The sequence below is a fragment of the Canis lupus genome, chromosome 12, assembly GCF_048164855.1.
Source record: "Canis lupus baileyi chromosome 12, mCanLup2.hap1, whole genome shotgun sequence".
NCBI lineage: Eukaryota > Metazoa > Chordata > Mammalia > Carnivora > Canidae > Canis > Canis lupus.
Window position 1 is genome coordinate 46,375,761 of NC_132849.1, and position 23,893 is coordinate 46,399,653.

The 23,893-nt window shown below is 39.3% G+C and overlaps 1 long non-coding RNA gene across 6 annotated transcripts in view; it reads right to left on the bottom strand.

The window, feature by feature from the left end:
- Positions 1-3,960: 3,960 nt before the first annotated feature.
- LOC140601644 (uncharacterized) overlaps positions 3,961-23,893 on the bottom strand; it is a 57,781-nt gene continuing 37,848 nt past the window's right edge. For 5 of the 6 annotated variants that reach the window (XR_012004640.1, XR_012004639.1, XR_012004641.1 and 2 more), the window contains 3 exons: positions 14,086-14,196; positions 6,461-6,597; positions 3,961-4,934 (listed from right to left, as the gene is read on the bottom strand). This is a non-coding gene — a long non-coding RNA (uncharacterized lncRNA). The remainder of the gene's footprint in view (positions 4,935-6,460; positions 6,598-14,085; positions 14,197-23,893) is intronic. The other variant, XR_012004643.1, reaches the window with a different exon arrangement.

A 23,893-nucleotide genomic window follows, 5' to 3' on the forward strand; every position in this document is an offset into this window, starting at 1 on the left:
ACGCAGCGGTTTAGCGCCTGCCTTTGGCCCAGGGTGCGATCCTGGGGACCCGGGATCGAATCCCACGTCGGGCTCCCGGTGCATGGAGCCTGCTTCTCCCTCTGCCTATGTCTCTGCCTCTCTCTCTCTGTGTGACTATCATAAATAAATAAAAATTAAAAAAAAAAAAACAAAGAAAGAGGCAGCTTTCTGTGTGATGATATGGAATGATCTCCAAGATGCATTAAGTGAAGAAAAGCAGGGTACAGAAAGGTGTGTCATATGCTGTGTTTATAAACAAAAATTTTCATAAACATATGCTGATATCTATATAAATACTTCTGGAAATACCCTTCAAAACTCACAATAGTTGTTACCTTTGCAGAGAGGGACCAGGAATCCAAGGGTGAAGACAAAACCTGCTTTTCACACTATTCCCTTTTGTGCCTCTTGAATTTTGTACTCTGTGCATATGTTACCTACTCAAAGACATGTGACTTAAATAAATAGGTATAAAGAAAGCTCAGGGGCCTTCCAAGGATGTGGGATGATAGAGGCCATCTCACCCATCTGCGTGAGGCTCTTGGGCAGGGGGAGAGTTTTACTGGAGATAATGTTCTAAAGAAAAGCAATATCCTTCAAAGGAAAAAGAGGAAACAAACATAACAGGATGTCTATTGGGGAGTTTTGATGGATCCACCAAGTTCCATAGATTACAGATTCCCAAGTGTGGTGGAAGGCCAAATGGAAATTTCAAAGTAGATGCCAAGAACAGGTTAGATGACTGACCCACATAAAGGCCTAACATGTCGGGAGAGGAGAGAGGGAGGATTTTGTGAGGAGGATTTCTCTAAAAGGAGCTGTGAAACCTGCTCAAAGGTGGAGGAGCTTCAGCCAGAACCCCTGGAAACTGGCTTTGTGCTCCTTGCAGGGTTAATTCTGGGGGCCGTGACTGAGAATGTTAAAGGGGCTAGGTCGCAGAGAAGAGAGAAACAGGGCCTGTCACACCAGGAGTACCAGCAGATACCGTTCTGAGGTCATTTTAAACAGATCCTGATACGATGAGCACTCTATGTTGGCAAATTGAATTTAAATGAATAATAATAGTAATAAAAATAGATCCTGCCAGGAGCACCTGGGGGGCTCAGGCAGTTAAGCGGCTGCCATCCATGGCTCAGGTCATGATCTCAGAATCCTGGGATCGAGCCTGTATTGCAGAGCAGGGAGTCTGCTTGTCCCTCTCCCTCTGCAGCTCTCCCTGCTTGTGCTCTCTTCCTCCCTCTCTTTCTCAAATAAATTAAAAATCAAGCAATCAAGCATTCAATCCTGCCTGAGAGGGCATCTTGGTGGTGTGAGGGACACAGGTAGAAAGACCCCTAGGAGGGCTGGGAGCAGACACCAAGAGAACAGGTACAGCCAGCCAATAGGAAGGGCACTGCTCAGATCAAAGGGTTTGTCAGCCAAGGCCTAGGACCAGAATGGATAAAGGGCCTAGGAGCTTGCCCAGGGGAGTGTTTCAAACATTGCTAGGCCCAGAGAGGGGAAGCCAGGCAGTACTACCAAGAAAGGACAATCATTCCAGTTACCGCTCTCCTTCCTATCACACCCACTCCCAGCTCCGGCTCCTGGTGGAGCTCCTCACAGACAACAGACAACATCTAGCTGCTGCGGGAAAGCAGTGAACAAAGAGAAGCAGTTTCCCCCTCCCACCTTCCCTGGATCACAGACTCCAGTCTGCGACAGGCCCCAACCAGAGGAAGGGAGAAGCTGTAATTATGAGGTTGAGGCTGTGTGTGTGACTTAAAGCCACCAAAAGGATGCTTATTACCTGAGAGTGCTGAGAAATGTATCAAGTGCTTGAGTCTTCACCCAGAGGGGGAGAACAGGAGGACACACAAAGAAAGTTGCTTCCACTGTTTGATGAGCCAGTTGCACAAAAAGATTAGTTAACAAGGGTAAAAGGGCATGAATTTTCTTTATCGTTTTTCATTCTAATTAGTGTTTTTTTTTAAAGATTTTATTTATTTGAGAGAGAGACAGGCGGAGCATGAGCAGGGAGGGGAGGAAGCAGAGGGAGAGGGAGAAGCCAATGTGGGGCTTGATCCCAGGGTCCTGGGATCATGACCCGAGCCCAAGGCAGATGCTTAACCAACTGAACCACCCCATGGTGCCAACAAGGCGCCTCCATCATGAATGATTAGGAAGGTCTATTAATACACATCAAATGTAAACTGTCAATCAAGATATGTGCAGACATCAAGAGAAGGAATAAAAAGGCTCCACATGTTGTTTTATTGTTATATTGGGATGCATTCCCTGAAAAGTTAAGAAAAAGATAGATACATTGCAATGTAAAAGGGTTGTATACTCTCCCATCCACCCCATTCTGTGCTTAGGGGCTCCTACTATGCTAGTTCCAGCTGATCTGTGGCTACTCTGAGTCATGGTTTGCAGTCCAGCTTCATCATTTGCTCCTAGGCTTGACCTGACACATGATTTGAAAATTCTTGTGCGTGGTCCTTTAAAGAAGGCTAAGGGAGGGGTGCCTGGGTGGCTCAGTGGTTGAGTGTCTGCCTTTGGCTCAGGTCGTGATCCCGGGGCTCCTAGGATTGAGTCCTGTATCGAGTCCTTCTCCCTCTGCCTATGTCTCTGCCTCTCTCTCTCTGTCTCTCATGAATAAATAAAATCTTTTTTAGGGGATCCCCGGGTGGCTCAGAGGTTTAGTGCCTGCCTTTGGCCCAGGGTGCGATCCTGGAGTCCCGGAGTCCCGGGATCGAGTCCCATGTCAGGTTCCTGGCATGCAGCCTGTTTCTCCCTCTGCCTCTCTCTCTCTCTCTCTCTCTCTCTCTCTCTATCATAAGTAAATAAATAAATAAATAATAAATCTTTTAAAAAATCTTTTTAAAAGTTAAAAATAAAAATAAAATAAAAAGGCTAAGGAAAGCACAGTGACAGAGTTCCACTGAACCATCTCGCCTTGTGTGAAAACATGTAGATGTTTATAACTTACCTTAGAATGTTCTAGTGTAGTTTATCTTGTGTATAAAGCATCCACTTTGTGGTGGATCTCCTTCATAACTGGTAACTTTATTTTAAGATCTTTATTTATTTGAGAGAGAGAGAGAGACATTGAGAGAGAGCATGAGTAGGGGGAGGGGCAGAGAGAGAAACAGGCTCCCCACTGAGCAGGAAGCCCGATGCAGGGATCAGTACCAGGACTCTGGGATCATGACCCGAGCCAAAGGCAGATGCACAACCGACTGAGCCACCTAGGTGGCCCCTTCAAAACAAGTAACTTTTTAAAAGATGAAGGAATAAATTTCTATCTTCTAAAAAGAAAAAAAAGAATTAAAAGGTTCCAAATATGTATGACTTGTTTCAATTATTCACCCTTGAAGAAAGTCATATATAATGACAGAGTATGCACAAAGTTTCATCCCAATACACAAATTAAAATCAAAGCCAGTGACTGTGGCTCACCTGGCTCAAGCTCATAATGTATGATTTAATTATACCCTTATAGCCATTATTCCACATGTAAGGAGGGGTACTGAGTCATTCCTGTCTATTGCCACCACTCTCCTGGAATTTCTTTTTTAAACATTCTACACATTTGTTTATCCAAATAATTGAAGCAAAGTGTTTCTGCCTCCACCATTTGCAGTTCACAAGCTGTCTTCTGCTGTATTTAGGGGCCAAGAAACATTCTATTTCTCCATGTCATGTGAAAACTAGATAGTTTCTAATTTTCTTGCATCTCAACTCTTCTCCACTGCACTCTGAGACATAAATATCTTTACTGCACATCATTTGTGCACTTTGGAGATAGAGCCCCACAACTCTGAACTTATTCTTCATTTCAGCATGATGTAATCATCTCAGAATGCTATGGCAGGAACCATGCAGAAGAGACTTTTCATCTTTGCCTGTGCCTGAAGTGAACTGGTGGATATTCACAGGCAGGAACCAGAGCAACCCAGGTCAGCTATATTACAGATGATAAAACATTAACTTTTAATCCTCATAGGTTATTGAAAGACGCTACAGTCAATTGCACAGACATATGCAATTTTAATTTTTTACTTTACAAAATTTTTTTAGATTTATTTATTTCAAAGAGAGAGAGAAAGCACATGATGCGGGGAAAGGTGCAGTAGGAGAGGAAGAGGGAAAGCAGACTCCCCACTGAGCAGGGAGCCTGACTCAGGATTCCATCAGACCCTGAGATCATGACCTGAGCCAAAACCAAGAGATACTCCACTCACTGAGCTACCCAGGCGCCTCTTTGTTTCAGAATAATATACATCTGATTCTTTTGCAAAGCATGACAATCTTCTCAGCCAAACCTCATTTTGGAAGTTTAGTTCTCCTGAAATGGAACTTTGTACATGCAATAATCTCCCAACGGTTGAAAGAGATTTAAGTATTTATTGTGTAGGAAATGCAATCTTTATTTCATGGACATCAAGCTCCCCAATTTTTGGAATTTATATATCAGACAAGGCCTAATTTCCTAATATGCCAAGAGTCTTTACTTGATATGAAGATGACCAACCCACAAGAGAAAAAGGGGCCAAAAAATAAAGTATGGATAGTTCCCAGGAAAGGACATTTAAATAAATCTTATACCAATGAAAAGATGTTGGGGCAGCTGGCTGGCTTATTTGGTAAAGTATGCAATTCTTGACTTCAGGGTTGTGAGTTCAAGCCCCATATTGAGTGTAGAGATTACTTAAAAAAATAAAATCTTCCCAAAAAGTAAATAAAATGAAAAGAAAAGATGCTTAGCTTCATCATAATGAGGAAAATACAATTTTAAGTAATGCAATATCATTTTCATCTTTTACCATTAGGTAAATATCAAAAAGTTTGATGACACATCTGAGTTGGTGAGGTTGTAGAAAAGCAGGTACACTTCTCTGCACAACTTTCTCAGGAGGGCTACATAGCAATACCTATTAAAATGACAAAGGACAATGTGTTAGTCAAACCTGTAGAATTGTATACACAAAATGGCAAAAAAAAAAAAAAAAACCTAAATATAAATTATACCTGAATTATTTGAAGATTTTATTTATTTATTTGAAAGAGAGAGAGAAAGCATAAACGGGGAGCGGCAAAGAGAGGGAGAAGCAGGGAGCCTGATAATGGCCTCAATTATAGTACCCTGGGATCATGACCCGATCTAAAGGCAGATACCTAGCCACTTGAGCCACCCAGATGCCCCATACCATAATTTTTTTAATGAACAAAGTTAATGTCAATCTCCTCACAAGAAATCCTGTGTTGCCTTTTAAGAGAATGAGATTGATCTATATCAGCAATAAATCCTAAAATATATTATGTGAAAAAAGTAAGGTGCAGAATGGTGTGTGTTCCTAAATATATTCCTTTCAAGCCAAGACAAATGACACATACTGATTCACATATATATGTTTGTGTATGCCTATAATCTCTAGAAGTGTACGCACAGTGGCGTACAACAAATACTTCCTCTGGGGAAGGGAGTGAGGGGAGGCAGAGAGACTCATTTTTCACTATATATACTTTCATACTGCTTGGTTTTGTGTTGTTTGTTTACCATGTGTATGTACTACTTTTCCAGGTATAATAAAACCTCTAAAGATGAGAAAAACACAAACATACTTGCCCTGAACCAAAAAACTTCACTTCTAGAAATTTGTTTCAAAGATACACTCATTCATAGGCAGACTGATGTATGTGCAAGGTTTTTCACTATAGCACTGTCTGTAGAAGCCAAAGATTGGGGGGTGGGGATGTGTCACCAGTAAGACATTGGTGAAATCATAGTATTCTGAAATTATGCAATACTAATAGGCTATGAAAAAGAACAAGGAAGCTCCTTGTATACCAAAACAGAAGTAGATCCAAGCATTTATTTATTTATTCATGAGAGACACAGAGATAGGCAGAGACATAGGCAGAGGGAGAAGCAGGCCCCATCCAGGGAGCCTAATGTGGGACTCGATCCCGGGACTCCAGGATCACACCCTGAGCCGAAGGCAGGCCCTTAACTGCTGAGCCACCCAGGTGTCCCAGATCCAAGATATCTTAAGTGAAAAAAAGAAATCTAGCAGAGCAGGGCATGTACCATTGTTGAGGTAAAAGGGGAAAGATAATATTTATATGCGTTTGCTTAAAAGTGCATAGTACCGCCCTGAGAAGACATGGCAAAAACATCAGATGGATGGCCTCTGGGGAGGAGAACCGGGCATCGGGGGAAAAGGAGTGGGAAAGAAACTGTTCACAAATCTTTGCATCTTAGAATTTTGAGCCATATGAAAAGAATTATCAATTAACATTAACTGTAGGCTTTCCTGGTATAGTATCACCAACATAGCTGCATGGTACATGACAGAGGGGCTCACTATGAAGATAATCTTCTTTTAGCACAATCAATGTGTCCTTTACCACCATAAAAGCAAACAAAAAAAACCCCAAAAAACGTAATCTGCCTTACTGTTTTGTTCATACAGGAGAATGAACTGGGTCTGTTTCCAGGGAATGCTCCAGGTAGACAAACTGGCTGGCGCCTTGTCTTGGAATCATCTCACCAATGACAAAAGATTTCTCACCTTTTGACAAGGGTGTGGACACCTGGAGGTGAGAGCATACAGGTCACCGAGGGGAAGGCTAGAAGCTTTTCTGAAAAGAACAGTTTCCTCACAGTGATCTCCATCTCCAGACACAAATGTCTCTCAGCCAAGAGATGCCTGTTTCTCAGGACAGTGCTGTTGGAGCAAAGCGAATAGCCAGAGAAATTCAAGCCTCGCAGCCTGAGACCACCATTTTTATAATTATAGCCTTATGTCCACCAATAATGTATCAATATTTCTAAATATCTCCAAGATTATTTTATTCCATGATAATGGGAAATAATTTAGATTCAAAAAGAAAACAAGTGTACATGCTCAGACTTGAGGAAGCTGTCCCCAGAGCACACTACCATAATAATGATTAGAGCTCATTAAGTATATAATATCAAGAATACTAATTTAAACTCTTTAAATTACATGACAGGTGAACATTACTGTTTGAAGAAAAGACAGTAAAAATATTGGACATAATAAGTTATAAGTGTACTTATTCCCTATTAAGTATTTCCCATATTTTTTTAAGATCTTTTTTTTTTAAGAAGATTTTATTTATTTATTCATGAGAGACAGAGAGAGAGAGAGGCAGAGACACAGGCAGAGGGAGAAGCAGGCTCTGTGTAGGGAGCCTGATGCGGGACTCGATCCTGGGACTCCAGGATCATGCCCTGGGCCAAAGGCAGGTGCTAAACCACCGAGCCACCCAGGGATCCCTTTAAGATCTGTTTTATTTATTTTAGAGAGAGAGAGCACGGGGGAGGGGCAGAGGAAGAGAGAGGAGAGAAGCAGACACCCCACTGAGCACAGAGACTAGTGCAGAGTGGGGCTCCATCTCACAATCCTGAGATCACAACCTAAGCTGAAGTCAAGAATCTGATGCTTAACTGACTGAGCCACCCAGGTACCCCCTCCTTCTCATATTAATTTTTATGACACATTCGGTATCTGAGACTATTTCTTGATCATAAGAGTTTCTGAACCTATGTATCAGTTAGAACTCTTTGGGTTAACAAGTGAGAGAAAACTCTGATCCAAACACTGGCTTCAACAAAATAGGAACTTACTAGATTATGTAACTGAAGAGTCCAGGAATAGGGCTTGGTGTTATGCGTCTATCTTGGTTTGAAGGCTGAAACATAACACCAGGGAGACTTGTTGTCTGTCCGTTTGTCTGTCTGTCTCTCAGCTCCATTCTGAGACTGGTTTCCACTCAAAACATCAAGATGGCTACAGTAACTCTGGTCCTTACTTTAAAAGCAAAAATCTGGCAGGACAGAGGAAAAATCTCTCTCCCAGAAGTCCCAGCGAAAGTACTCTCACAGGTTCTGAGCAAGGCTTCTATGAATCGAACAGTCAGTGTGGCCAGGGGAATGCAGTATTTGGACTTACTGAGGTTGCAAGTTCTGTGTCTGAGCCAGGGTGAAGCCCCAGCGGAAGCAGCCACACTGGGGAGGCCGGGGTTTCCACAGATGGGAGCTAGAGTGTGGTTACCAGCAGAAGGGTGGCCACATGGTGGGCAGTGAAGAGAACAGCTGTCAGTAAGCAGCTGTGGCCTGAGGTAATTAGTGTGCAATGGAAATCCAATAGGAATGAGGCTCCCCCCAAGAGCAAGAAAGGCATGCTCAAAGAAGAAAGCGGATGGAAAATAGATGTTTACATCCATCATTTGACATTAATATTTTAAATTAAAGAGTCAATGTTTCTGGACTTGATATGCAATTTCAAAAGGAAAGAATAATGAATGTTTCTGGACTCGATGTGGCAATTTCAAAAAGAAAGAATAATTGCTTTAGTCTTCAAAACTTAAAAAAAACCTTCATAAAATAAGCTTTGAGAAGAAAATTTTATCCTGAGAATTACTGCAAATATAAGATGACTCTCATCTAAGAGCATGTCAGAAATAAAAGACAGTGCTGGGAATCGGCTGCTGTCAGTTTTAGATGGAATGTCTAATTTGAAAATGATTTATTCTTTACCATGTAAGGCTCGTCTCTAATATGTAAATCGGAGGTGATTCGTACAACTCATGTAGTGGTAAGATAAGCTCTAGAGTAAGGAGTTCGGGTTAGAAGCAGAGTGACTTTTAAAAACAGTTTTACAGTCGGTTTCTATACTCATCAAGCATTTAATAGCAAGAAATTTAGTCCAAGTATTTTTCTAAGTCACTGCAGAGAATTAATAATTATCAGAGGAAGAAAAACATTTTACTAGTTTCTGTAGAGGCATTGTCCTGCCCTTGGCACAGGGCCCAGTGGATTTAGCGTGTATAATTTCTCCTGAGCTCCTCTGGCAGGGGCTATTGGTAGCCTACCCAACAGCTATTCCCCACTTCTTTTTGGCTTTAAAAAAAAAAAAAAAAAGTACATAAGTAAAATGAAAGCTCCATTTCGATTGGGCAATGATGTGCCAGCTTCAAGGTCTAAGTAAATCAAGCCAGTATCACTTCCCTTTTGTCAGTCTAGTGCTGGACATGTGGTCAAGTTCTGGCCAGAAATGTCTGCTGGGAGCCTCAATGTTTCTTCCTGCTCATGGAGACTTAAAAGAAGAGAAAGAGAAAGCCCTTTTGCTCCAGTCTCCTCCCTATCTGCTTAGGACTCGGCAAGCTGAGGACCTGGTGTTTAGAGCAGCTGTGCCATCTGCTGGCCCAAAGGGGAAGGCCAAGAGACCAGCCTGCTTGTGCCCAGACGTCCAGAAGCTGAACATCCCAGTCATCACCTGCTTGCACACGTTTTGTTAAGTAGCACATTATGGGTCACGTGCTTTGAGCACTTCTAGTTGGGTATTCTGTTGCTTTCAGCCAACCTCATCCGTAAATGATACAGATCCCTGCAAATTTCTGACTTGTAGTTGCCATACTAGATACCACAGAGCTAAATTAGGAGGTTACATATTTGCCTAACAAAGCCTGAAACAAAGGACTGACTTTCAAACAGTCATTCTTGCAGAACAACTATTTCTTAAACTGTCCTATTTGTTTAAATTTGATCTGGTGTTTTCCCCTGCTCGCAAAATAATTCAAGCCAGGATTTTTTTTTTTCCATTTCCTTTGGAAAGCCATTAAAGAAATGTATTGGTAAGATGACATTCCCTCACAGCTGACACCTGTCCTCCTCTTTCAAATACAGCAATCAGTACAATTTGAAGAGAGAAGTTCTGAGCTCATGGTAAGGAAGAGCCTTCACTCAAAGCCAAAGCAAAGACACAACAGGCCAATCCTGCGGGTGGTGGCAGATGGCAGACCTCACCCACGGAGGAGCTGAAGTATAAACAGGATGACAGGACTTTGTCAGGGAAATTTTGGTGTCAGATGGAATTAGACAAAATAATCTTGGAGGTTCCTCTCAACTCTGAGATTCAAGGAGTGTCTGTTCTTCAATCTCAAATCTTAAAACTGAAATACATCTTTTTTGACTCTGCAAAACTGCTTTTTTATTATATTATTTTTTTAAGATTTTTTATTTATTTATTAATGAGAGACACAGAGAGAGAGAGAGAGAGAGAGAAAGAGAGAGAGAGGCAGAGACACAGGCAGAGGGAGAAGCAGGCTCCATGCAGGGACCCCGACATGGGACTCGACCCCAGGTCTTCAGGGTCACACCCTGGGCTGAAGGCAGCGCTAAACCGCTGAGCCACCCGGGCTGCCCCTACAAGACTTCTCTCCATAAACATCTGACACCCATGTTTTTTTTCTTCCTGACTGAGTACTCCTCATCCTTAGCAGTATGCAGCCCATACTCTATACGCCACCTCTGGACTAAAGTGTTGGTTCTTTTAGTAATGACCAAAGATTTAAGCCAAATCCAACATTTTTCATAACCTTTAAAAAACTAGATAATTAGTTTTTTCCTGCAAATGCTACAAAGAATCAATATGTATTTTTAGAATTCTCAATCTTGTATATATGCCTCTGATACCAGCGTCTGGTGGAGTTGCTTGCTATCGTTGGTATCCTTGTTGCCCATATCTTTCTTGGGTTTCACATATGGCTTGCATGATTTTTTTCCCCAGCTTTACTGAGATTTTATTGACACATAACATAGATGTTTAAGGTACAATGTGATGACTTGATACATGTAAATAACGCAAAATGATGGCCACGGTAAGGTTAGTTAATCCTCCAACCCCTCACATAATTACTTTTTTGTGTGTGTGGTGAGCATATTTAAGATCTACTCTCTTCACCTGCAGGTATAGTGCAGAACTATTAATTATAGTCCCCACGCTACCCATTAGATCTGCAGAACTTATCTTAGAGCTGGAAGTCTGTCCCTTTCTTAATCTTTATACTGTCTGGATCGCCTGCCGCATCTAAGACTGTTTCCCAAGCCCTACTTGAAATTCTCTCCTTCCTTCCATGACATTCCAGACACTTGAAGGCTGTTTTTGCCCCTTGTAGTTTTTATCAAGATATAATTGAATCATTTGGGGGAGCCTTTAAAAATTACACACATCCAAGCTCTAGTCCAAGATTCAGGGAGTCAAATATGGGGTGCCTTTGTCTGAACATCCTGTTTTTAGAGTATATATTTCCCCCAATCCCTTCTTCCATCTATTCTGGTTTATAAACAGGGAAGAGATGGAGGATGGCTGTTAGAGTACCAAGTCCTGGTCAATATTACACGATTAAATTTAGATTTTAAACAACTGAGGGAGAAAGGCTTGGCATGTGCTTTTAAAAAGTGACCAAGGGGAACTTCTCAAAAAGGAAAGGAAAAAAACCCTAACCATAGGAACAGAATCATAAATTAAGCTATGTTAGAATTAATAACTTCTATTTATCAAAAGACACCATTAATAGCATGGAAAGGTAAGCCACAGGAAGGGGAATTATATTGGTATCACATATTATTGAAAAGAGACAATAAATAAATAAACTGGCATCCAAAATGTATAAAGAATCTTTCAAATCAATAAGAAAAATACAGACAACCCAATGGGGATTCATGAAGAATTCTGGAAATTGTCCATGAGCAAGCCAGCCTCGGACATTGACTAGCTCTCCAGTCTGCAAAGCCATCGTGCAAACGTGTCAGTGAAGAAAACTTTCTTACTCCTTGTCTTGCCTTTGCCCCAGCCCTACACTCACCTCTACCCTGGCTCCTTGCAGAGTTACTACCAAAAGCACATAGTTTAGAGGTTGCAGAGAAAGGAGAGTGAGAGAGAGAAAAGCTATACCCACAGACCTGTACTGCAGCAAGTGCCAGTGGGGAAAAGATTTAATTGCTGAGTTGAGGCTATCTTCACACAGTATTTTAGTGCTGTTTTCACCTGATGTGTAATTCTAGGTTGGCAGCTGTTCAGCACATTAAAGATATCAGTCCTTAATCTTTTGGCTTCTCCAACCGCTGCTGAGAATCCAGCAGCCAATCTAACCATTGCTTCTTTGAAGGTAAACTGTCCTTTCCCTCTGGCTGCTCTTAATAGTTGCTCATTGCCTTTGGTTTTCTCTGCTTTCCTGTGCTGCGTCTGTGGTGGCTTGCTTTCTGTGATGTTCCTTGCGATTTACTGGGCTTCTGTGGGTCAATGTCTAGTACTGAACATTTTTTGTTATTATCTCCTGAAATATCACTTCTGTCCCTTTCTTTTTTACTTCTTAAGTTCTCCAACTGAATGTTCATTGTATTCTTTTTTTTTCTATTCTTTTTTCTCTTTGTGCTTCATTCTGAAAGGTTTTGTCTCATCTGTCTTTTTCAGAATTCTTTCTTAACTGTGTCTAATTTGTTCTTAAATACATCCACTGATTTAATTTAGGTTACTTTTTTTTTTTTTTTTACTATTTGAATTTCTATTTGGTTCTTTTTCAATTCTATGTCATTTTCTTATACGTTATAGTTTTCTGCTAAAATATTCATACTTGACTTGTATCTACTTGAACTTGATATGCATAATTGCTTTACAGTCTGTATTTGGAATCCCTGAGGGTCTATTTCTGCAGTCTGGTATATTTTATTTTTCTTGTTCACAGTGTTTTATCATCTTGTATACCTGGTTGTTTTTCTTCCTATGTCCTGATAATTGTATGTTTAATTATTTTTAAAAATAATTTGAGGCCTACTATAATGTTCCCTTTCTTCAAAGAGAATTTTTTAAAAGATTTATTCTATTTGAGAGAGAGAGAGAGAGAGCACGAGTTGGGGGTCAGAGGGAGAGGGTGTGAGAATCTCAAGAAGACTCTGCTGAGCATGGGGTGGGGAGACCAAGGGGGCATACAGGATTTAATCTCATGACCCTGAGATCATGCCCTAAGCTGAAACAAAGAGTCAGACACTCACCTGACTGTGCCACCCAGCTGTCCCATCCAAAGAAATTTTTTATTGCTTCTACCAGGCACTTGAAGTCACCAACATTCCAATATTACCCTAATCCAGTTTTATGCTTGAGATTTTCCAGGCCACCCAGATGACTCAAAGACAGACTGCAGAAGATGCAAGGGCTGGTTGATTTCCAATTCACTCTTATTTCTAGGGTCTGTCAACCTCCACTCAGGATGCAAGGCACTCACCTGTGGTGGGCCCTAGGCACCAACTTTTGTCACCCTAGCCCGAGAGGAACTATTAAACTTCTCCACCATCCACTCTGGACTACTGCACCTCCTCAGGACAAAATGGCACCAGTACCATGCTCATCTTTATGGATTTTTATCTTCTCCAGGAACTTAGCCTGGTAATTCCTCATTATTTGTTAATTGGCTATTTCTAAAAAGGTGATTTTATATTTTGTTCAGCATTTTAGTTGTCTTCAATGGGAGGATTTTTTTAAATGACTTAATTTATCATTCTTGGAAGTGAAAGACTAGCCTTAACTTTCCATCTCCTACTTAACCATCCTGTGACTTCTTGAGGAAGCACAGACATAGTGGAAACAATGGATGTTGAGGTTTTGGTATGGTCCTCTCCATTAATTTTGTATGATTTAGAGCAAATTACCTAACATTTGACTCTCAATTTTGTAGAAACAAATTAAAATTAACACTCACCCCCAAATTCTTTAAGGAAAATGTTCAAGGGAATTAAAAGAAACATATCACTTAGGCCTGAAAGACTTTTTTCATTATTCTCCAAAATGGCTTAGTCTGTGCTGATAAACATAGGAAATTGACAACCTTAAAAACTAAACCAAAGAAATTTTTTGGTTACCTAATTATTCAGATTTAATCCAGATCTTAAATAAGATTATGTTTGATCCTGTTTTGTCTTAGTCACAGCTGACATATTTTTTCTACTGGGCTCTCTCTCAACATGAAAAAGTAAGAATCCCCTTTCTGTCAAATATTTCTGATAAAAAATGTTTTACTCATGCAAATATGGAGCTTTCACATCTGTATGAGTGTCAAAGATTATAAATTGTGTTTTGGATAATTGTGGCAAGTTTAAAGCATGGCTAATGTTAGGTGGTATTGTTATGTGTTATCTGCATAACTAGGTTATGTTGCAGGAATAGCTAATCCCAATCTTCCACTGGTGTAACCCATGAAAGTTTACATTTCACTTACACAAAGTTGGCTGCAGGTACTGGGGCTCTTCCCAACAACTCCCTTCCAAGCACGCCTGACACCCAGGCTGTTCCATCTTGTGGTTACACCCATCTCCATGTTCAGCCTCTGCTGTTGGGGCGGCGGGAAAAGAGAAAAGCATCAAGACCTAAAAAGTGCTCTTCTCTTTATTCTTTGTCCCAGAAGTGACACATGTCACTTCCACTCACAACTCACTTGTCATAACTCATCACATAGAACCATCTAACTGCAAAGGAGCTGGGAAATGTATGGGAGCACATGGATATTCAGTGACTAATAAATTATAATAAATTACATCACTTTAAATATGATTGAACTTAAAATGAACTCCTTGAAATATTTCCAAGTTAGAGTATTCCTGAAACAATAGGAAATCCATGGTGTGATTTCCAGTATTTGAAGAAGCAGATCCTCTGCTCTGTCTCCCCCACAATGGTTAATTTTTAAAGAGGTTCTGACAACTTCAAACATAAAACACAGCATGGAACTTTGTTTATTCTTGGATAGTTGCCTTACATTTAAAAGGAAGGAATTGGACTGATTGCTCTCTCATGTCACTTAAGAGCCCTTGAAAACATTGTTTAACATCCCCAAACGGCTATTTTTTATTTTAAGTTAGAATAATTTTTTCAGAATTCTCTTTTTTTTATCTAAAACTCTATGTACCAGCCCCTTGGGGAAAAATTTTTTTTTTTTTTTTGATAAGCTAACTAGAGCTTCAGGTAAATCTTATGCATCTGGTTTTTGTCACACGGGATTTCTATCCAAGGACCTTCATTTTTCTTATGAAGGCATTTCGTGAGGCAGCATAAGTTAAAAAATGGAAACACCATTCCTCAGGTACAATGGCAAGGAGTGAGATCAGTTTATTCAAAAAAATTAACATGACTTTATGTCATTGAAACTTTGCCCTCCATACATAACTTAGCACATCTGAGTTTAAGTAAGAGACTTCTTTAGTAAGAGAATTTTGCTAACTTTGTTAATAATGTTTCCTGTGTTCTATTTATTGGTGAGAGATTGAGAGACTATTGGTCTCTGGACTTGCGGTTGCAAAATCAGATCCTAAAGGGTCTAAACAGGTAGACAAGCAGATTCATGGTGGTCGTGGGAACAGTCAAGAATAGGAGAGAGCTTGTTTAAAGTGGGGATCCAGTATCAGCTTGTTCTTGTTTGGCAAGAATTTAGGACCAGTGTTGCCAGATCTTCCAAATTAGAAATAAAGGAAAGAGAGAAATTAAAAAGGTAAACAGGTTACTGGCAAAGGATTATTGCTGGGAGGGAGAGAAGCTCTGTCTTTCTTCTGACTCTTGGCTTCCCTCTCAGTTAAGCAATTGAGAGAGAAGCTAGGGAATCAAAGGCTGTGGGACACATGCAAGTAAGATTTAAAACAGCAACACGGCTCTTAGAAGTCAAGGACTGAGAACACAGGGGCAAAGAATAAAAACAATTGGAATAGGAAAAGCAGTAACTAACAGTTATAGAGCACTTGCCATGTGTCAGGCAATATTCTAAGAGTTTTAGGTGTGTTGACTCATTAAATCCTTAGAACCACTGTGCAGTAAAGAATTTAGCCTAAAAAAAAAAAAAAAAAAGAATTTAGCCTAAAAGAGAGGTCTAGGCTTTGTCTAGCTCTAGGAGGTAACCTCTATATTCTTGGACTTTTCCAAGTGACAGGGGTGTCTTTGGTGTTCCATGGTGGGCCCCTGGGACCACACCTGTGACTTACACTAACAAGGTGATCCATGGTGGGCCCCTAGGTCTCTACTCGAAAAAGATGATTCGAGGTGGGGGCTGGCCACAGCACAGACCAACAATGTGATTAGAAGACTGGGACTTTGGGCCACATGATACCAGTCTAACTTCCAGGGAGGGGAGAGAGATTGAATTCTACCATATGGGCAATAATTCAATCAATCATACCTGTGTAATGAAGCTCCAATAAAAATTCTGGACACCGAAACTCAGAGGAGCTTCTCTGGTTGACAATACTCTTTGGGTATTGTCACACTTCAGTGTTGGGAGGGTAACACATCCTGAACATGATAGAAGCTTTGCATTTGGAACTCACCCACACTTAGCTCCATCTGTATCTTCCTTTAGCTGGTTCTAATTTGTATCTCTTGCCAAAAATAAATGCGACTATGAGTTTAATAGCTTTCAGAGAGTTCTGTGAGTCTTTCTAGCAAATTATCAAACCTCAGACTAGTCATGAGTAGCTCTGAATTTATAGCCAGCTGATCTGAAGTGAGGGTGGCCCTGGGATCTTCAAACTTCCTACTGGTGTCTAAATGAAGGGAGGCTTCTAGGGACTATACCTTCTGACTGTGTGGTTTACTAAACTCCTTTGCATGTACTTGTTATAATGACAGGATAACACAAAGAGGGTAAATAATTTGACTGAGGTCACACAGGGAATAAGAGGAAAAGCTTGGATTCAAGTAAGGGCATTGCAACCATCACATTATATCACTGCTCTGTTACCTCAAACCCAATGGAAAGAATGTCTTTTTTTTTTTTTTTAAGATTTTATTTATTTATTCATGAGAGACAGAGAGAGAGGCAGAGACACAAGCAGAGGGAGAAGCAGGCTCCATGCAGGGAGCTGGATATGGGACTTAATCCCGAGACCCCAGGATCACGCCTTGGGCCGAAGGGAGGCGCTCAACCACTGAGCCACCCGAGCGTCCCCCAATGGAAAGAATATCTAATAGCACCTTGGAAAAGGTTTGCTTAGAAATGCTTTCAAATGCACTGTGATATACAGTAAGAATCTATATTTTATATGACTGCTCATTAAACACACATACACACACCTGAAACAAAATGTGACATGCTCTGCCATTTTTCCAATCTTGATTATTTGTGTTTTCTAAATGCTATAAACCTACCAAATTGATTTCCCATCCAGTGAGAATTTTGCACCAGCAGTGTAAGAAACGCAGGTTTAGAAAGTCGTTTTAAAATAGTTCTTTCCAATTCTGGTTTTAAATTGGAATAACCTGGGGGATTTTTCAAGAAAAATGCAAAGCCCAGGCTCCGCCTCTATAGATTTTAATTCAATTAGTGTAGGATGGAAGTAGGGCATCAAGATTTTGTGTTTTTAAAGTCTCTGGGTACTTCTGATGTACAGCCAGGAGTTGAGAATCACTGTTCAAAAATATTATCTACTGTGTGATTTCAAGCAAATGTTTTAAGGAATAAATATGCTCTTTTATTTTAAAACGAAAATGCATGGCTAAATATGGTGACCTGGATCCCTTGCAGCTCACTTTCATGGCTATGGTATCTATGGTAGTTTTATACCTAAACTGCAAAGCAACTGTTTGAACAACTAAAAAATAAATATGAGAACAGATTCTGTAACTCTAAAGACATGTAGTGACACACTGGTGACTTTTCACTTAAAAGTGATTTTGTTGGTCAACTAATATTCGATAAAGGAGGAAAGACTATCCATTGGAAGAAAGACAGTCTCTTCAATAAATGGTGCTGGGAAAATTGGACAGCCACATGCAGAAGAATGAAACTAGACCACTCTCTTGCACCATACACAAAGATAAACTCAAAATGGATGAAAGATCTAAATGTGAGACAAGATTCCATCAAAATCCTAGAGAAGAACACAGGCAACACCCTTTTTGAACTCGGCCACAGTAACTTTTTGCAAGATACATCCACGAAGGCAAAAGAAACAAAAGCAAAAATGAACTATTGGGACTTCATCAAGATAAGAAGCTTTTGCACAGCAAAGGATACAGTCAACAAAACTAAAAGACAACCTACAGAATGGGAGAAGATATTTGCAAATGACATATCAGATAAAGGGCTAGTTTCCAAGATCTATAAAGAACTTCTTAAACTCAACACCAAAGAAACAAACAATCCAATCATGAAATGGGCAAAAGACATGAACAGAAATCTCACAGAGGAAGACACAGACATGGCCAACATGCATATGAGAAAATGCTCTGCATCACTTGCCATCAGGGAAATACAAATCAAAACCACAATGAGATACCACTTCACACCAGTGAGAATGGGGCAAATTAACAAGGCAGGAAACAACAAATGTTGGAGGGGATGCGGAGAAAAGGGAACCCTCTTACACTGTTGGTGGGGATGTGAACTGGTGCAGCCACTCTGGAAAACTGTGTGGAGGTTCCTCAAAGAGTTAAAAATAGACCTGCCCTACGACCCAGCAATTGCACTGTTGGGGATTTACCCCAAAGATACAGATGCAGTGAAACGCCGGGACACCTGCACCCCGATGTTTATAGCAGCAATGGCCACAATAGCCAAACTGTGGAAGGAGCCTTGGTGTCCAACGAAAGATGAATGGATAAAGAAGATGTGGTTTATGTATACAATGGAATATTACTCAGCTATTAGAAATGACAAATACCCACCATTTGCTTCAACGTGGATGGAACTGGAGGGTATTATGCTGAGTGAAGTAAGTCAATCGGAGAAGGACAAACATTATATGTTCTCATTCATTTGGGGAATATAAATAATAGCGAAAGGGAATATAAGGGAAGGGAGAAGAAATGTGTGGGAAATATCAGAAAGGGAGACAGAACGTAAAGACTGCTAACTCTGGGAAACGAACTAGGGGTGGAAGAAGGGGAGGAGGGCGGGGGGTGGGAGTGAATGGGTGACGGGCACTGGGGATTATTCTGTATGTTAGTAAATTGAACACCAATAAAAAATAAATTTAAAAAAAAAAGAAAGAAAAAAAGTGATTTTGTTAATTATTAAGAAGAAAAAAATATTCTTTTATATTATATTGTTATATGAATAATCTTTATTTATGTATAATTATGTATAATCTTATATATTACATAATGTATAAATAACATATAACATATATTTTAAAATATGTATTAACATAACCAATATTAATAATATATAAATAGATAACAGATATATTACTATATAGAGCCAAATTATTTTCCAAGTAACTGTCTCAATTTATACTCCCACTAGCAAGGTATTAGAGTTTGCTTTGTTCTTTCCCTGTCAACACTCAATATCAGACATTAATTTTTGCCAGCCTGATGGATATAAATTTGAACCTGAATATATCATTTCCTTGAAAATAATGAGGTTTATCTTTTTTTAAATTTTTATTTATTTGTGATAGTCACAGAGAGAGAGAGAGAGAGAGAGGCAGAGACACAGGCAGAGGGAGAAGCAGGCTCCATGCACCGGGAACCCGATGTGGGATTCGATTCCGCGTCTCCAGGATCGCGCCCTGGGCCAAAGGCAGGCGCCAAACCACTGCACCACCCAGGGATCCCAGGTTTATCATTTTTACATGTATTTATTGTCTATTTGGGTTTTCTCTTCTGTAAAGTTCCTGTTCTAGTCTTTTGCCCATTTGCCCATTTTGGTAACTTCTTACATGACAGCCTATTAAAGCAAAATATGCCACAGTGAGATGATCTTCAGAAATCCCTCCAAAGTATGTTTGTATAGAATTCCTTAAGTTTTTTGGTGATCATTTTAAATATACTGAATTTGTAAATTTAAGTCAGGCTATTAAAAGTTATCCAAGGGGCATGCCTGGCTGGTTGTTGGTAGAGTGTGTGACTCTTGATCTCAGGGTTGTGAATTTGAGCCCCACGTTGGGTATAGTGATTACTTAAAAATAAAATCTTTAAAATAAAAAGAGAGAAAAGAAAATGATCCAAACCACTCATATATTGCTGGGGCTTCCTGCTTTTTTCCATCTCAAATCTCTCTGATCACTGGGCTACATTGTTCTAGGATGATCTCATAGTGGGAATCACGTGCAAGGCCTTGCTTTTACTGCAAGATAGAAACCTAGATAGAAAAGAAAAACTGACAAAACCAAATATTGTGGAGCAAAATAAATGAGGGTATGACTGAAAAGTAGCTTGTCAAATGGAGTTTTCTGTATGCATCTGGCTTCCTGACAGAGGATAAAGGTAAAGATATGCAAATGAGCAGCACAAATGAAAAAACAAAGTATGCAAATACAAATAACAATGACTTCAGGAATATAGCTAAAACATGAAGAAAAGAAGACTCACCCTACTGGCTCACACCCATAATAAATTAATCCCAATAATCACATCTGTAATGAATGACTGGGATCCTTCCCCCGCTTAGATTCTACCCTATTCTTACAACCATCCCCTTGCATAAAGCTCAGATCCATCCTGCTAATCCTCCAGTTCTCTCACCCAGCAAACCCCAACCCTGTTAGTATTCTTTTTTGTGTGTCTTTAATATTTTATTTATTTATTCATGAGAGACAGAGAAAGAGAGGCAGAGACACAGGCAAAGGGAGAAGCAGACTCCTTGCAGGGAACCCAATATGGGACTTGATTCTGGGACTCCAGGACCATGCCCTGAGCCAAAGGCAGATGCTCAACCACTGAGCCACCCAGGCATCCCCTTATTGGTATTCTTTAAATAAAATATTATGTCTTTTCCCAAAAATGTTATAATTCAGTGTATTCTAAGGAGCTTTCATAATTTGACCATTTCCCCCATTTCTTCAAGTCTTTAAGCTTAAAAGTTTTAAATTAGTCTGTTTATACAGATATGTGTGTGTGTGTGTTAATCTTTTTCAGTGAAAAAGTATGCTGCAGGAAAATACTTTGAAACATATTAATGTTTCCACATTGCTGTGGTTTTCATTCAAAGCCCTCTGTCACGTTAGTTTTGAAAGGCTCATCAACATAAAAGGAGGTGATTTCTTTGATTATTTCTAAGCTGACCTTATTGTTTGTCGATTCTATTTCACTCTAAAAAGACGAATATTTCCATTTTCATTGTTTTAGGGAAAAGCAGCTCTCTATCTGAGCCTGATATTCTTTCTGCTCTAGGAAGAATTGTCCAGAGAAGGCAATTGTGCAGTGTCAGATAAGGGGAGACTGGAGCCAGATGAGCTAGTTCAGGTGGAGAGAGCTCCAACTGGCCTCCCACAATGAGCTGACTGCCAATGGCAATGACCCTGGAAATCTGGGGGGAAATCTAATTCTGCTAAATCAGAGAACCTCCTAAGACAGGAGAATGTGAGGTTCCCAGACACACACACACACACACACACACACACACACAAAACCCTGCTCTACCTGGTTTTCCAATGTCCTGGGAAACAGTCTCCCTCCTCTCTCTCACTTTGTCCAGGGAAACTTCTAAACACAATGGGTACCTTGGGTTTATCCAGACTAGACTGATATAATTAGACTGCTTTTTGAAATAAAGATAAAAAGTCAACAGTTCAGTTAAGTTCAAAAGGTAGTAAGCCTCAAGCCCTAAAGAACTCAAGGAAAAAAATCTTTTTTTTTTTTGGAAAAAAATCTTAAGGATGCTAGGTTAGAGAAAAATCTAGGAATCTCTAAAATATAAGGAAAACCTGCCTTAGATCTCATGACAAATGATGAGCCAGAGCTCCCTTCTACCTGTGCCATTCTGATACTATATCAGAGTCACAAACTCATTGATATCAGGAATTCTTTTTAGTGGACAGAGTTTATTTTCCCAATCTGTTATTTTGGAAAAATTCCAAGCTATAGAAAATGACAAGAATAGAACAACAAATACTCCATATACAATTCATCTAGATTCACTAATAGTTGACATTTTGTCATGTTTGCTTTATGTTACCTTCTTCATATACTCTTTCTTTCTCTCCTTTTTTCCTGTTCCCTTCCTTCCTTCTCTCTACTGGATCATTTATTTTAAAGTTAGTTACAAATTGTTATGACATTTCACCCCTAAATCTCACAGATGTTTCTTGTTTTTTTAATTTTTAAAAAAAAATTATTTAAGTAATCTTTATACCCAACATTGGGCTCAAACTCATGACCCCAAGATCAAGAGTCATATACTCTTCTGACTGAGCTAGCCAGATGACCCTCATAGATATTTCTTATAAGAACAAGGGCAAACTCCTATAATCACTATATAATTATCACATTGAGGAAATTTAGCACCAATGCAGTACTATTATCTAATATACAGCACATATCAAATTTCCCTAATTATTCAAATAATGTGTATCATAGCTGTTGGTTTTTTCAATCCAGGATCTGGTAAAGCAAGATGAATTCAGGATTTTTTGTAAAGCAAATAATGACAAAGAAAGAAAAAAACTTAACTCTAAAGGTCATCCTGGGAGCAGTGAAACTTTTCCTACTTGCAAACAAAATTAACACTGATGACTATGAAATATACCCAGTCAAAAATACATCTATAAGACGTAATGATCACACTCATCTGGAATATAGTCCTGAAAAATTTACTACTGGATAGCACCAAAATAGGAAATGTTTAATTTTAATAAGCATGTACCATTTCCCTTTTCTTTTTATGTATAGGGATTGAATAGAATATCTTATATACCATCTTTACCATTTTTTAAAGTCAATGAGATAAAGTGAAGCAACATAAAAGTCCTGTCTGATGAAGGAAATGGTATTGTAAAAATATACAAAACAACAACAACAAAAAGCAAACTCATTTTTAGAAGTGACACTAGGAGCAGATCTTTAACAAATTCCATGTCATTCTCCTTGGCTGTGATACTGTATAAATGAGCTCTTTCTATTTATGTGTAGTGATCACAAGTAGTGAATCATAGTCTATAAATCCCAAAAGATATCAACAATTTTGGAGATGAAAGGATGAGGAAAAAAATAACAATCAGCATGACCCATAAAATTGTGTTTATCAAAGAAAGAGACCAAAAATAAAAATTGAAGTTATGTATCAAGTTAAATTTACAAAATAGATGATGTAACATTCAATATTCTCTGTGAAAACGAACTATCTGTAATTTTTTAAAGATTTTATTTATTTGTTTGTTTGTTTATTTTAAAGAGAGAGACAACACACATGTGAGCAGGGGACAGGCAAAGAGAGAGGATCCCAAGCAGACTCCAAGCTCAGCCCCATTCAGGGCTCTATCTGACCCTGAGATCATGACTTGAGCCAAAATCAAAGGTTGGATGCTGGGGTGGCTCAGTCAGTTAAATGCCTGACTCTTGGTTCCAGCTCAGGTCATGATCTCAGGATCTTGAGATCAAGCCCTGTGTAAGGCTCTGGGTTCAGTGGAGAGTCTGCCTCTCTCTCTTTCCCTCTCCCTCTCCCCTCACTCGCACACTATCTCTCTCTAAAATAAAATAACTAAATACAGTCTTTTTTAAAAGAAGAAAAATTCCTTAAAAAAAGAAAAAAGAGATGTTTCACTAATGAACCACCTAGGTGCTCCAACAATGAACCATCTTTAAAGATAGATTGCATATTAATGAATTTAATAGGAATAAATAAAAATGAAAATGCTAATCCCCTAAAAACTGGATCAGATACAATTATTAGACAAAAATAGATTTTAAGGCAAAACCATTATTAGGGATAAAGAGGGTAACTTCATAATGATAAAAGATGTTATTAGCCAAGGAGACATAACAACTTTAAGTTTATATGCACTTTATAACATATCCTGAAAGTATAAAAATGAAACAAAATAAAAAGAACTGAAAGAAGAAGGAGACAAAACAAAAATCATTGTGATGGATTTTAAGGTACCTCTTTTCCAGATTGATTATAGATCTGTGAGGGTAAAACAATAAAGCTTTTAGAAGGTAATTTAGGATAATAATTTAGTGAGCTTGAGATAGAAATAAGTTTCTTTAAAACAAAGCAAATATTTTTTTAAAAGATGCAAGTATTTCCTGCCAAGACATAGAAACAGGGCACTGACCATACAGGGGAAAAAAAATGATAAATTTGACCAAATTAAAATGAA